Below are 15,660 nucleotides of genomic sequence, written 5' to 3'. Positions count from 1 at the left end.
GGCTCTGGGCTCGGGCTGGCGGGGGCTCGGGCTGGGGCTCCGGCGGCGGCAGCAGCAGCAGCGCGAGCAGCGGCGGCGGCAGCAGCGGAGCCAGGCACCAGCCTGCAATCCCATTAGTGAGCCGCGGCCACTGTGCGCGGCAGAGAGGCGCTTTGATGTGCGCGCAGCGGGCTGGGGGGGCCTCGAGCGCGAGGAGGAGGTGCGGGGGGCGTGCGAGGGACTTGCAAACAGCAAAACGTGTCAGGGTGGGGCCTTTTTTCTCTTTTGGGGGGCGGTTGTGCTCCCCCCTCTTTCCAGGATGTTGCTCTCACTGGCTGCTTCGGCTGCGCGGCGCGAGCCCAGCTGAGGGAAGAAGGGGAGGGGGTGGCGGAGGAAGGATGCACCGGGAGGCTTGGCGAGGACTTGGCCGGTGCAAGGGAATGACGGGCAGCGGAGGGTGCCTTTCTTTCCCGCCCCCTCTACACACAGACGAGCGCGCGCGCGCGTACACACACACACACACACACACACACACACACACACACACGCACACACGGTGCACTTCCGACCCAAAGTGCAAGACAGACGCTCTCTACCCCCTCTTTTTCTCTAGAGAAATAACCACCACCATCCTGGCAGGCTCGAGCCTCCTGCGGCTTCCAGCAACCTGGATTCCATCCCGCGTGTGCAGGAATCGGGGCGCAGATCCTCCCCTCTTAGCCGGGACTCCTCTCTACCGGCCTTCTGTACACCAGACAGCGCTAGGGTTGCTAACTGCAAGTTGGAGTATTGGAGAACTTGATGCTTGCTTATCGGGGAGAGATGGTGTGCAAAAGAGGAGGGGGAGAAAAAGACGCTTTTGTGCGATGGAGAGTTTGTTCTCTTTAGAAGAAAGGCCTCTCCTCGCCCCCGATAGGCGGGCGGGTTGGTCTTGGACAAACTTATGAGGTGGGAACTGTAGGTCCGGTTAGAGAAACCCGGGTGTGCCCCCCATGATTCGTCTCTGCACGCCCCTTTCGAGCGATGAAACGAATAAATTAGCAGCAACAACTGAAGTGAACTCTGCGAATTCCAACCACCAGGGAAACAAAAAGAGAAAACACGTGGGTTTATTTCCTCGTGTCTCCCAGTTACTTCTCTACATTGTTATATCGGTGCTTCTTTGGGGGGTGAGCAGGGATGCTTGTGGTGTGGGCGCGGCGTTTTAATGACAACTTGCGCTTCTCGCCTGACTGATAGGTGGGGGCAGTGGGAGTCGATGACTCCCCCATTCCCTGCCCCGGACCCTTGTTGTCCCACTTCCTTCCTCTTTCTTCCTGATCTCGAGCCAGGACCGGAGTTGCCAGTCAGAGGGTGCAGCCCCTGCGCAACGCAGGTCTCGGGGTTCGCTCCTTTTGCTCGCCCCCACCCACGACCCGCTTTGCTATTGCGGCTTTAGGTTTCCGCATCTTGTTATCGCCTCGTTTCCTTTTCTGCGCGCGGAGGCCCTGGCCTGGCAGCCCGGGGACGAGTGGCCCCGGCGCTCACCGCGCGCGCCGCGCCCGCCTCAACTTGTGCTGGTGGAGCTTGGTGGCCGCGGCCGCGCAGCCCCGGCCCTTGGCCAATAGCGCCTCGCCAGGCGAGGCACCTGCTTAACCCTTTAAGCCTGGGGCGCAGCTGGCCGACTGGAACCCAGAGGGGTAGGGCCGATTGGCCAGAAGTTGCCAAGGCCAAGAGCAGCAGACATCGCCCAGCCCAGTGTCCCCGCTCACGGTCTAGGGGCCAGACGCTTGCCATTGCCGCGGACTTGGCCGTCCCCTTCCACCCTCATGGCTCTTAGGAAACAGCCAAACCTCACAAAGGTTGGTTCGCGCCCCAGTGGCGTCCCGCGCCTGCCGAGGCCACCTCTGCGGTCCCCTAACCCGAGTCAGTTTCTGGAGGAGCCTCAGGCACCCAGCAGCCGAAGAGAGACAGAGGGAGGGAGCCCTAGCTCTGTCTGGCCGGGCCCATGGTGCAGCTGCGTTTCCATTTTCCTCTCAAAGAAAATGCTTTGGACGGCAGATAATACCACGGGATATGAAACCGCTTCATCCCCCACATGTTGCACGTAAAAAGAATCGTAATGAGCATCTGTGGCGTGTGCTGGGGATCCTACGAGTTAGTTGAAGACCTCACCGAGGTCCTGACTCCCTCTTTCCTAGAAAGGGGTCATTTTCTAACTTAACGGCATTTCATTCGGAGACTCTTGTTCAGAGGCCAAAGGCAAGGTTATTGACCCGGATGGGGGTGGAGAAAGGGATGAGGACTAGAGGGCCTGGGTAGGTGGGAAGGTCACTCCGTAAGGATCTGGTCACAGATGGGAGTCCTCGTTCCACTCGGAGGACCACAGCCAGGCGACGTGGGTTAACTTCGACTTCCGTCTCTACACTCTCCCCTCCTCACCTCTCATGCTCAGAGCTGGATCTAAAGAGATCTCAAATATCCCTTGGTCCAGTGCAGACTTTCCTGTTGAAAGAACTGGAAGCTAACACTAGTTCTAGAGAGGTCAGGAATATTTTAGGGGCTGGGAAAAATTTTCCTCTGACTGCACAGGTCAAGGGCTGCAGTCCTGTAGGCCAAAGGAAGCTTAGTAAACAGCTGATGAATGAGGCTAAAAATGAACATAGATGCAGGCAGTGGCTCTCTATAAAATAGGATTTGTCTGAATTATTGGCCCATTATGGGGTGGTGCTGTGCCTGCCACCTGGTCTCTAGGTCAACCAGTTCATGGAGGCTTCCAGCAAGTGGCTCCTGCTTCCCTGTGCTTGGACTCCAATAGCTTAATGCAACATTCTAAGGTAGATCCTGTTGATCCCTATGCAGTCTTAATGTGACGAATGATGCCAAAGGGGGTAAAACCCTCTTTGTCCAAAAGAGCAGAATTTCCAAAAAATTACTTTCCCTTTTAAACTCTTTCTACGCAATCAACAATGAGTTATATTTATAGATACTATCACCATTCTTCTTTAATTGTTTCGATACAGATTCTATAAATAGAAAAGGCCAGCGATTATATTTTTTGACTACTTATTTTATGGAATAGCTGGTCTAGAAATATGAGGCATTGCTTCCCTTCCCTTTTGGAGGGCAAGTTTTCTTGAGAGCCCAAAAAGTAAAATCATCCCAATCAAAAGAATATGTGAGATCTGTTGTTAGATATTTAAAACTAGATATGCTGAAGCTACTTCGATTTTACTTTATAACATTAAAATAGACCTTAATGAGCACATTCAATTTCAAAGTTCCAAGCTTTCAACTACCTATATTGAAGAGAATTAATATGGCTCCTGCCCTCCAGGAACTTTCTTTTCTAAAATAGAAATACACAGAATACTTAAAGAAGATTTGCACAGTAGGTTACCTTAAAATGCATATGATAAGTCTGTTTCAGTATTTTGTTCTCACATGCATAGTTTCAGAAGTTTGGTCTGCATGTATGAGAGACAAATTCCTTATTGGATCTGCTTATCTCCATGTTCATTAAGGACCTTAAGCAAAATATAAGTTTATTCACTCATTAGTAATTCAGATTTCATTACTTGGCTTTTTTAGTTAAAATCTTTACATGCTGGCAGCTGTTTTGAAATATTTTGAAAGTTGCCCTGGCACTCATCCAACCACAAGGGCTCCAGTAATCATTAAAATATATACTTTCTCATTTTATATTCTCCCCCCTCTAAAATCTACATATTAGTTTACGTAGAGATATAGAGAAAGATTTTATGATCTTTTAACCCTGAATACATGCATATGACAAATACTCAGCTTTCACAATTACATATTTACATCTTCATCCTTGTTGTCAGTGTACAACTGTGCCTTTTGCTCATATGATAAGAATGTCTATTCTCTGGAAATTCATTTCTATCTACTTAGAGTTAAATAATTTGATTTGGAATTTTCACTATTGGCTGTCAGAAGCTGCCAATGATAGGTAGGAGAGAGGAGCTACAAAGCTTGATTGTATCTAATTTTTGCTTTGCTTTGGTCAGATATTTAGGAAGAAAATAGTACACAGAGATCAGGATATGATAAAGCAAAACAAAATAAATAGAATAAAAATACTATATGTAATGAATAAGGTAAGAAATGCCTTACTCTGAAATATTGTGTTTTATTGAAGCGATCATGCTTCAATGAGAGTTTTTTTTTTTCCTACTAAAAACCTCATGTGATAATTTAGAACAATCTGAGAGATGAGTCTTCATCGTAGGACAAGCCATGAGCTAAAATTCAGGTCTCTCCATATCTTGTAAAGGAGATTTTATATTCTGCAGAGGGGTTAAATATTTGATTTAAACAATTTTCCATCTTTGCTCCTCAATCCAAATTGAATTCAATCTCTTACTGCTAAATTTGCCATAATATTAATATGTCCTCTAGTCCATTCAAAGCAAAGCTACACTGTTGGGAGAGAAAAAAATAACATAAACTTAGCAATATAGTCTTTCTTGATATTCCAGAAGACAAACTAAGGAATTAAGAGAGAATATCTAATAAATCAGTATTTATAATATATATATGTACATATATAATATATAAAGAGAGTGCTGGGGATTTTTTTCATATTAATTCTACCTATATCAAACACTAAAGATCTGAAGCTATTATGCTAAACTAATTCTCAGAGGATTTTATAAATATATAGCTAGAAAGAGAAGAGATTTAGTTGAAAAAGAAAAATCCTTCAGTATTTTTTTTTTTTTCAGTTCAGCAGCAGGCAGTAGGGAAGGAGAAATTGTTTCTTAAAAATTTTTGGTGAGTGGGAAAGGATCTCAAATCTGCAGTATTTTTTAGTTAAAATATTCACATATTGTGGCAACATTATTCCAAAACGTGTGCAAATTAATAGAATTTAACTAAAGCTAAATTTAGACTTAATGAAAATAACTAAATACTCTCAACATATTCAAAAGACTAATTTGTCTTCAAACAACAATCTTAAAATTGCTTTTGCTTATTTTTTCATGGAAGTGATTTGATTTTGGAGTTGAAATATTTCTCATTTTTAGGAGACAATTTTAAATCTACCTGTAAATATAAAAGAATTCCAAATGTTGGTTCTAGTTTGGTTCCCCTATTACTGTCAGCGTAATTAGAACTTGCACAGAGTCACTAAGATGTAAGTTAGTACTTGGTCCACAGATCCAATAGCCCATGCTACTTTTTGTTTTGATGAAAATTGTACCTAATGCTAAGTGGAAATTTTATTTCTGTTTGACTTGGTTTCTCCAGGTAGGCATAATATGTAGCCAATGGACTCATTTCTTCACTAAATTTTCTTAGCAATTGTAATGTTATTAATTCTGTTGATTACTTGGTTGTTGATAACTTGGTTGATTGAAGAAATGACTAGTTATCTTGAACTGACTTTTTTTTTTTTCCAAAATAAAAACAACTGAACTAGATGAATTTTTACCTGAATTTTTCATTTTCAGTAGGATGGGATATTTTATAAACCTAATCAAAGAGCAAATCAAAGAAATGATTTTATTATGTACATGCTAAGTTAATCAGTCTGTTTTTATTTAACTGTTATTTCTCTTCAGCTAAAGGAGTGATTCTCAAACTTTAGCATGTATCAGAATCACAAGAAGGGCTAATTAAAACACAAATTTCTGGGCATTACCTTTATAGGATCTTATTCAGTAGGTCTGAGGTGACCCTGGTAATTTGCATTTCTAACAAATTCCTAGGTAATTCTGATATCGTTGGCCCAGGCACCATATTTGAGAAACACTGACCTTCAGTGTTCATGATAAAGGATAGGGATGGGAGGTTTAGATTCAGATCATGACTTCTCCGCACACTGATTGAGTATCGAGGGCAAGTAGTTAATGATGGATGTTCTTCTTTGCTACTACATCAATGCTCAACAAGAAGTAACTTCTTAAAAGTTAGCTGTAATGTGGAATCTGGCTAGTTCAGCTTGCAACTCAAACAATGGCACAAATATTTTTTTTAGTTACTTATAAATATGCAGTGAAAGTTCTTTGTGTGTACTTTCCATTTCATCACAAAGAATTTTTAAAAGATATGCATTCAAGGGTTCAGATTTAATAAAATTAGTAATTCTTACTGCTCCATTAAGGTCATTCTGAAATGAAACTGGCAGCTTTTTACTGTGAGTATATGGCAGGGGCAAATATAGTGACTACTATTACAGTTTGGTATCACTGCCTTGAATCATGCTAAGGCCAGAGTTTTACTCACCATTGCTTTTGCACTATCAGTTCAACCACCCACAACAACAACAACAACAACAACAAAAAGGCAAATAATGTTTGAGTCTTATTACAAAATAGTTTTGACCTTACAACACTCCAAAAAGGTCCTTGGCCCACACTTCAAGAACTGCTGGCTTAATAGTATGTAAGTCTCAAGTTGTCATTACGACCAATCGGTGAAAGGAAATGTTTAAACTCTCCTTTTGCTGTATTTTTTGAAGAAAGAAAATATACTTTTTCATTATGTATTGCTTGCTATAAAATCATGAATCATTACAAATGTTGTACTTAGGATTTTGATTTCATGTAGGACACAGAAATAGGTACTTTGTTTTCTTATACTTTCATCCAGGAAGTGGGTATAGTTTTGAGCAAAACAATTTAAATACTTAATGTTGAAGATTTAGGGCCAGGAACTTAATTTTCCCTCTATTCTCCAAGAAAGCGATGGGAATACAGAAATCAGAATAATACTCCCGAAGGATGCAAAGATGAAACACATTAGGAGCTAGATTAAATTCCACAGCAGAAAGAAGTTTTCCATTATTCAGAACATGAATAAGCCACCTCTGGAGGTGCCAAGCCTCCCTTACTTGGAACGTAATTTATCAGAACAAGATGACCACCTTCTAAGAATTCAAATTTTTCACTGGGGGTCTACCGGAGTCAGTGTTCTTTAAGTTCATAATTTATATAAACATAATCTTTAATCATGTTATCTTTATACCATAAGCAAAACATCATGGTATTTGAAAACATGTTATCAAAGTGTTGTACAATCTTTCTAACGTAGATTACAAGGCAACTACAAATATTTTCCTTATCGTTTATCATTATTCTCAGGATAGAGAATTTCAAACTCTTTTTGAAAGTGGAAGTAAAAACTGAGTTATTCTGCAAAGCATCTTCATTTTTCCCAAACCCAGAATCCAAGAGAAAAAAGGAAAGATCTGTAATTTAAGTATTTATAGTAATTAATTTTATTTAAGTACCCTGGACAGCTGCTTAAGATACAGACCAAGTAAGAGAAGAGTAGTAACTCAACCTTTTGAAGTTTAATCACTACTTGTTATTAGTGACTCATAACCAAAGGCATATCTCAAAGAGATAAACTACTGAAGAATTGTTTAAAATAATCTTGTCCAAAAATTATATTCCAACCGTTAGGTATACATTTGGTGAAATTCCTGGAAGCAGCAGCTTCTTGCCTGACTTATTTAGAGACAACTTCTCAGTGTTTGTGTCTCAGGGGAATAAAGAATGGATGTGTATCAGAGATATGTTATCAGTGTAACTTTGCACAAAGCTAAGAGACTAATGTGATTGTTTTCATTTTACTTATTTTGACTGAGAAATAATCCCTCCTAAAAAGTGATCATTGTGTAAACTTGAATAAGATTTACTGAAAGTCATAACTTACTATATATGAGGGAAAACATCTAAACTGATTGTTCAAATTTCAAAGTTTTGCCAATCTTATTTTATTTTGTAGAGTGATACAAAATATTTCCACTTGGAAATGTCCTTATTGCCAAAGATCTTGGCTTATTATAATTTCCTCATTTTTAACTTTTATTGAAAAGAAATATTGATTGAACATTATAGGAGTAGAATACACTGTATACAAAAACAGTTCAGTTTTGTATAACAAAAACCCAAGTTAATAATTGGCTTACATAAGAGAGAAGTTTATTTCCTTCTCATGTAAATGTTTCAAAGTACTCTATACTATCACACGGGGAACTTGGCTCCTTCTATCTTGTTGTTTCACCTTGGAAAAGGTGTCAGACTAATACAGTTGAAGATGATCAGCTATCACATTTACATTGTAGGCAGCAGATAGAAGTACCAAGATTGAGAGAGATAAGGGCATGGGTCTTCGCCCTAAGAACATGTTTTGGAAATGCCTCTTGCTACCTTTACATCTCATCTAGCAAAACTTAGTCACTTGACCATGAATGGCTGCAAGATAAGCTGAGTAATGAAGAGTCCACCTTATAGTCATGTGGCCAGATAAAAATCAAGAATTCTACTATTGTAGAAGAAGGGGACAGTTAAAAAACCCACTTGAAATTAAGAGACAAAAATAAATTCACTTAATCTGAAACTAAAATATCAGAGGTAACTATTCATTAAAGTTAATGAGGATTAGTTTCCAACAATATTTGCTTAAAATATCATAGCCATATTTTGAAGTGTGCACCAACAAAGCTGATAAAGGTGCATTTATTTCTGATTGCCACTGAAGCTAGAGGGAAAGGGATATAGGAGTAAAATGTGATGGCAAAACGTTTTCCTTTTGTTAAAAGGAAGACATTGACCCATTTTTAAGAAGTCCAGGATAATGAGAAATCTTATATTGGAAGATATCGTTTTCATTTGATTTATGACAGAAAATTAAACCAAGTAAATGTGCAGATATTGTTTATTTAACAGTAATGTGGTTAACTATTGTTCCTTTGGCTCATATTCAGAGTATGAGGAAGAGATGTCAAGGATCAAGATTACCCCATTGCTGTATACTCTGTGAGATTTAGAAGGCACATGGATCTAGGGAGTTGCAGTCGCACCTTTTATTAAGGGAATGCCTGCAGGCAGTTTGAGAATGAAAGAACCTCCTAGTGGGGATCTCAGATGTCCTGTCATTTACAGTCTGGTTCTGCACAAAAACAAGATCCAACTATAGAATAACTTGCTCCTCCTAACCATTCTCTACCGAAGACTCACAACCTTCAACTTGAGCTTATTTTAAACTTTTATCTAAATTCCAGATTTCTTTTCAAGCACATTTCAATATTACACATACTGTAATTACCACTTGAAAGTTACAGAGAAACTCAGATATTGTAATAATGGTTTAGAAAGGCCTATATTCTGTAGTGTATGTTAGGGGTCAGGAGAGGAAAAACTTGAGTCAGAATGCCTGGATTTTAACCTGGCCAGGGGCTTGAGGTAAATTACTTCACCTCTCAGGGAAGAGTTTCTTTCAATTATTTCCCTTCATTGATGCATGATTTTATTTTTAAAAAAATATTCCTTGAGCACCTACTATAGGCCAAGTGTTCTTTTAAGCCATGGAGCTATAGCTGGATATAAAGCATAGTTGCTACTCACATGGAGTTCTTGCTATAGGTAAGAGGAGGAGATAATATTAAACAAATATCTGTAAAATTTGGAAAAGACAACTTCATAGGGTTGTTACAGGAGTGAAATAAGGTAAACAATATGAAGTGTTTAGCCCAGTGCCTGACATGCAAATACACTTCTATGCAGAAGCCACTATTGATGCTATTATGTGAATTTGGGAATAGTATGAATCGAAAATTTTAGTTTATAATAACAGTCTAAAATAACACGCCTACTCTGCATTGAAGGTGTTATTCCTATTTTCTAATTCTTACTTCAAAAAAAAAAATCTCCACTTCCTTCAATATCTAATGGATAATAATTCTACCTCCCTTCTCTTATTTCTCTGATTTTTCAGAGTAAAATTAATATTTCTTGATAATCTGCTGCTAGTCAGGCATTATGTTAGGCATTCTATGCATACTCTCTCTTTTAACCCTTATAACAATCCTATAAAGTGTTTATTATTAGCCCCATGTTTAGAAATAGAAAAATTTTATAAATTGCAACAGACTCTAGTAAATATTTGGGAAAACAAAAGAAAAATAAAGGCTACCAAAATAGATTATATTTTTAGTTGCCAGTTATTGTTTTACAATATGTATTTTCCACATGTATTTTCCTGTAAGAAACAAAAAATGTAATACTAACAATCAGATGGAGAAGATAAATGACAGTTTTTATATCTTAATAATTATTTGTCCTAAAATAAACCAGGAATTTTTTACTTTCCTTATGAAATTCATTCAGTTATGATATAAATGCTCATGACACTCGAGTTCGATTAAGAATGCTCCTGGAAATTTTACATTTTAAAAAAATATCCCATTGAGTCATGATAGCAATAGTATAAATTAATGGTTCTCAAAGTGTGGTCCCCAGACCATCATCATCATCATCATCATCATCAACATAAGAACTTGTTAGAGATGCAGTTCTCCACCCCTACCTATTGGTTAAACAACTCTAAGAATGGGGCCCAGAAACCTGAGTTTCACTGTGCCCTCCAGGTGATAGCATGAGCCTAAAGTTTGAGGACCACCAGCATGGATGATTAATGGTAAACAACAGACAATGTTACAGATAATTATAATACTATTTTTTCCTCTGAGGCAAGAGTCTCTCTCCTCCTTAACCTAAAAAAATTGCCACTGGTTTCTTCCTATGAAAAGAGAAAAGAGAAAACAAGACAATCCTTTAAAAACTCAAAATTTCAAAACATTTTCAAATGTTACCAATTTGGATGCTGCGCAGGTAGTAAAACTGGAGCAAGTATTTCAAAGGCAACCAAAGTTCAATTCCATTTCTAAATTTTTCTGCATCTAAAAGAGTAGGGAATATATTGCAAAGACTCAAGATCCGAAAAGTACAGAAAAGAAAACCATAAGAAAAAGTGAACACAGAGCCCTCACAAATGTGCTTTAGAGGCTAACTTTCCTACCTGGAGGGCCAGAAGGCAGGTCTTGTTCAATATGTAGGAGGCCAGAGAGCAGGATTGGTTTGTTAAAGCTGTCACTGAGATTAGAGCTTCCCGAAGCTCCTGTCCTAACATCAAGTCAATTTCTTGCTAAACTCTTTCTCATTTTAAATGGGAAAAAGATTAGACTGTTGAGTGCTTGGGGAAAAATATAAAACTGGCTGGTAGGCAAGCTTTCTTTCTTAAAAGCAAAATTCTCTCAGCCTTCTGAACTCAAAGATAGCTTAATAAAAGTTAAGGAAAAGACTGAGACCAGTAGGAAAAAAAAAAAAAATGGGAGGGTAAGTAAAAGGAAACAAGACCCCCCTCTTAAAATCAGTGAAAGAAACTATCTTCAAAGTTCTGACAGGGGTACGGTTGAGACAAAGGAAGAGACTAACGAATAATTCAAAATAATATTTGGAGAATTTAACTTCAGAATAAGACGGGAAACACAAGACATAAGGATGCAAAACTATGCTTAACATTCAAAGTCACCATCTTTCTCACATGTACATCCTTCTGTGGTAATTGAAGGCTCTTCTCACCATCTAATCAGAAACTTTTTTGACAGAGAGCAGTCACAAGATAAAACCAGAAAGGAGCAAGGAACACTAAATTTTATTTTCATACACATGTAAAAAGTAGTAAAGAAGGGACTCCTGAAGGTTAAATTATCACTCCAGTCTGTTCACCACAGAACTATGGCTTGCCCTGCACTTTTCAGAAATGAAGCTAAAGTGAAAGTAACTGAAGCAAAATTTCTGGTGTTGGCTCGAATGGGGCACTGGAGAACAATCTCCGTGAACCACGCTGGAGGAAAGTTCAAGTGCTCTTGAAGCAGGTGGGCAATGTAGACTTTAGCCAAAATCAGAATTTCTACCAAGTTAGTTATTGTGACTGGGACATAAATGCTAAGGTAAAGACAGGACTGCAAGAGGTTTTAGGCTGTGTGGGAGATGGGAAGTGGAGTTACACCTGTGAAAGATAAAGAGAGAGGAAGCAGGACTGGGCAAGGAAAGCCTTTAAACCAAGATATAAATCTGAGATCTGTGATAGGAAAGTAGAGAAAGCCGAATTGGGCAGGGAGAATCTCAGATTGTGAAACATTGGGGATTGGATTGCATGTCAGAGGAATTCCACATTGGGAAGAAATGTTCAGAGCTTGGTGCTCCCACCCTTCTCAGTCTTTTTTCTTTTTTTATTTTTTTTTTATTTATTTTTTTTTGAGGACCACCAGGAAGGAATATGGCTTTGGTTTAAAGTTATGACATACTCCGAAGGCACCACTGCTGGAGGCTGTCAGCTGTCTGCATTCCACACAGCTGAATGTCAAGTTCTTTCCAGAAGGGAGATCCAAGTAGCCCTCCAGGATTCTAATGGGCCTTTCTTCGTAAGACAATGACAGCCCTTCTTGCAACTGGTATTCATCATTGCCCTTCTCTACTCTCCTCTATAAACTCTCCCTTTCCTCAGTCATCACCTCTACTGGTATATATTTCTCTGCTGCAGACAGACTGGACTTCTTTCAGAATGCCAGGCGCCTGCACTGAGATTCTCCAATTGGGTTTGCCATAAACTCCCCTGCATCTTTTCTACCACAGACACCTTCAAAATCATAGAGCCCACCTGATCATATGGTCCACGCAGTCTGCCCCCTGGTATTTGGGCAGAAGTAGTATTTCTAAGTATGGAATATATTGCCTCCAGAACTCATAGAAACTTTACTGATGTGACAGGCCCCTGAATCTTCATATAGTTGTTTCCTGTCCTCTGATGTGTCTTAACAAGGCTTTCAGTATGCTAGCCAATTCTTACTCAACCTGCCTGATCTGCATATTATCATTGATGCAATAGAAAAATGTGGTATTCCAAAGGGTAGTCAATGCTCCAGATCTCTTCGGACTATATTATGGTAGAATTTACATAGCACTGGGCAAAACTGTAAATGTATATTGTTGTCCACACCATGTGGTTGTAAACTGTTTCCGTTCACCTTTCTCGATTAGGATAGAAAGGAACAATCTTATTTGCCAAATCAAAGGCTGCATATTATGTCCTGAAGCCCTTGCCAAGGCGAAATTCTATATTCCAAAAGTATAACCCTAAATCAATGAATCTCCTTATCCAGGAGATTTATTTTTCTGGCCACCTTTGTCAAGCACCTTCAAAATCTAATCCCAAGGGTATTTGCCCAGCCTCTGCTGAACTTGCTAATTTTTGAGGCAAATTTAGGATTGTTTTGTTTTCTCTATTATCAAGCTCAGCACATCTCTAGCTGGGCTGTGCGGAGACTTGATCCTAGTTATCAACATGGCAGCCAGAAGTGGTGGAGGATCTTGCTTCAGACTGTTTGAGAAAGGTTTAGTCACTTTCAAGTAGAAGAGTCTTATTTATTTATTTATTTTTTAGGCGAGGCAACCCTTGGTTGACCTCACAGATTGCAAGGACCTTGTCAGTTTACAATCTCTTATTTTTTATTTTTTTACGCCTACAGCACCTGATCTTCCTAGGTGGTTTCCCATCCAAGTACTAACCAAGCCTGACCCTGCTTAGCTTCTGAGATCAGACGAGATTGGGCTTGTTCAGGATAGCATGGCCGTAGACTACAAGAGTCTTAATACAAACAAATGGTATAGAAAGGACTAGGTATGGAATAGAGGTATGTCATAAGGCATAATCCTCTTTAGTACAAGCCCAAGAAGAGTCATTTAGTATTAGAATTAAAAATACCTCACATATCAGCTAGTTCCATCCAATGCCTTTAATAGACAGTCAGCAAAAGTTCAGTGACTCATCCAAGGACACAGAGCCACTTAGTGGCAAATCACATTTTGTTACTAAGTCTACAGTTCCTAGGCCACAGTTATTTTCACTGTTATAGCCCATGTCCCTTGAGAGAAGGGAGATTATATAATGTAATTCATAGAACTCACAGAAACAGAAAAAAATTAATTTATAAACAATAGGAGTCAGCTAATGCTAATTTAGTATTTAATGCCAGTAATCCTGGATAATGTGACTATTGAAAGTAGTTACTAATGTGGGCTTCATACTATAATTTCCCATTACTTAAGTGAGAACAAAATCAAAACATGCACTTTTGAACAAAGTGTGGAAAATGTTTAATCCTTATTAATTTTTCTTTTTTTTGATTTGCCTGAAAATGTTCTTTTCTTTTGTTCTGCACATTTCTATTCTTTAAAACTTATTTGTAAAACCTGGAATATTATAAGAGGGAAAAAGCGTTTTGGAAAATTTAAATGAACTTTTTCCAGTACATTGTTATTTACCTAATTATAGTTAAAGAATTTCAAGACTTTTCTGTCTTGAGAGAGCCACTACCTTGTTTTTATAATGTATTCTTATAGCAGCATTTTTAAAAAAATCAGCATACATAGGTATTAAAATTTAAATTAAAAACTAAATTTTTGAGTGATGACTGTATCCACATAAAATACCTTAAGGAAAATGTGAAGCATTTATACATTTATAAGTAATTGATTCTTTTATAATTTTTTTTTTATTTTCCAGAAAAGGGCTTATAAACCATCTGGAGCTTTATATTTCAGAGAAGATTTATTTGTGGGATTTTGTTTGTTTTACTTAGGCATTGTATTATTTCTAATTTTAAAATATATTTGGATTTTTTCACATGCCAGATTTTGGGGGTATTTTTCTAAAGGCAACATTATGATCAATCACATTCTCACCATCACATAATTAGCTTAGTGGATCAGTTTCACACACTGTAAAATGGAAACAGAGAGGTGTAGACCAAAATTGAAGAGAGCAAAGAAGAGAGTGCACGCCATTACACACATTATACTTGACAACATTCCGGGAGTCTATTTTTTTAAGATAAATTTGATTTCAGGATATTCATCTATAATAGTCAATTTAAAGACTACTCATCTATAACACTCCGTTTAAAACCTCAAAGAGTCCCACACAAACCTTCAGATTTACGATGTCATAATTGCAGATAGATGACACAAAGTGTATACGAAAATACCATTATTGCAAACACCTAGTTAAAAAAATAATTGATGACAAGAAAGGCAAAGAAGCAAGATGAGCATATTAATAACAAAGGAGGAAAGTAGTATCTTGGTATCCTTGGTTCACTAGGAAGGAAAGCTTGGGGTTTTGCCCCTTCAAATTCAATAAATTCATTTATACATTCAAGAAATAGTCACTGAGTATCTATGTTCATTCAGCACAGGAGATATGGAGATGGATAGATTCAATCCTGATGCATGAAGAGCTTAAAGAAGCAGAAAAGATAGACACATAAACAAACGACTAGGGTACCATATAATAAATGTTGTAGCAGAACTCTGTGATAACTGACATGAAAGCTGAGGCGAGACAGTGAAGATGACTGTGCAAATGGAAGGGAGAGTAAAAAGAGTCTTCATGGGCAGGGAAATCAGTAGGAATTTAACAAATACAGATAGACGAAAAGCGTATTCTAGATCGGCCCTTTTTTAGGTGAATGGGAGCATGTATGTCTCATGCAGGGAATGGAGCGTGGTTTGAGAGCAGACAGGGTCTGTGGTGGGCCGTGGAGGTGAAGCAGCAAAGCAAGATGAGCAACAGGAAATTAAACTCAGTTGTGCAAGGCAGGTGCCAGATTTTAAAGGCAGGTGCCAGATTTTAAATGCCAAGCCAGAGAATTTAGATTTTTGTCTCATTGTCCAGAGCGTTATCAAAGATGTTTTTATTTTAATTTAGCGAGATTATGGAATGATCATGTCAGAATATAGAAAGATAGAGTTTTCATCTTTAGCAGAGGATAGATAAGTAAGAAAAGAGTTGGTAAAGTGAAGAGAGAGGAAGGACATGTTGGGT

General features: G+C 38.8%; 1 pseudogene; it reads right to left on the bottom strand.

Moving 5' to 3' along the window:
* Positions 1–13,294: 13,294 nt before the first annotated feature.
* LOC111731565 lies at positions 13,295–13,413 on the bottom strand (annotated as a pseudogene).
* Positions 13,414–15,660: the final 2,247 nt, after the last annotated feature.

The sequence above is a fragment of the Pteropus vampyrus genome, unplaced genomic scaffold, assembly GCF_000151845.1.
Source record: "Pteropus vampyrus isolate Shadow unplaced genomic scaffold, Pvam_2.0 Scaffold384, whole genome shotgun sequence".
In the NCBI taxonomy this organism is placed as follows: domain Eukaryota; kingdom Metazoa; phylum Chordata; class Mammalia; order Chiroptera; family Pteropodidae; genus Pteropus; species Pteropus vampyrus.
Note: the sequence above shows the minus strand (reverse complement) of the source record. Positions and strands in the feature narration are given on the sequence as shown.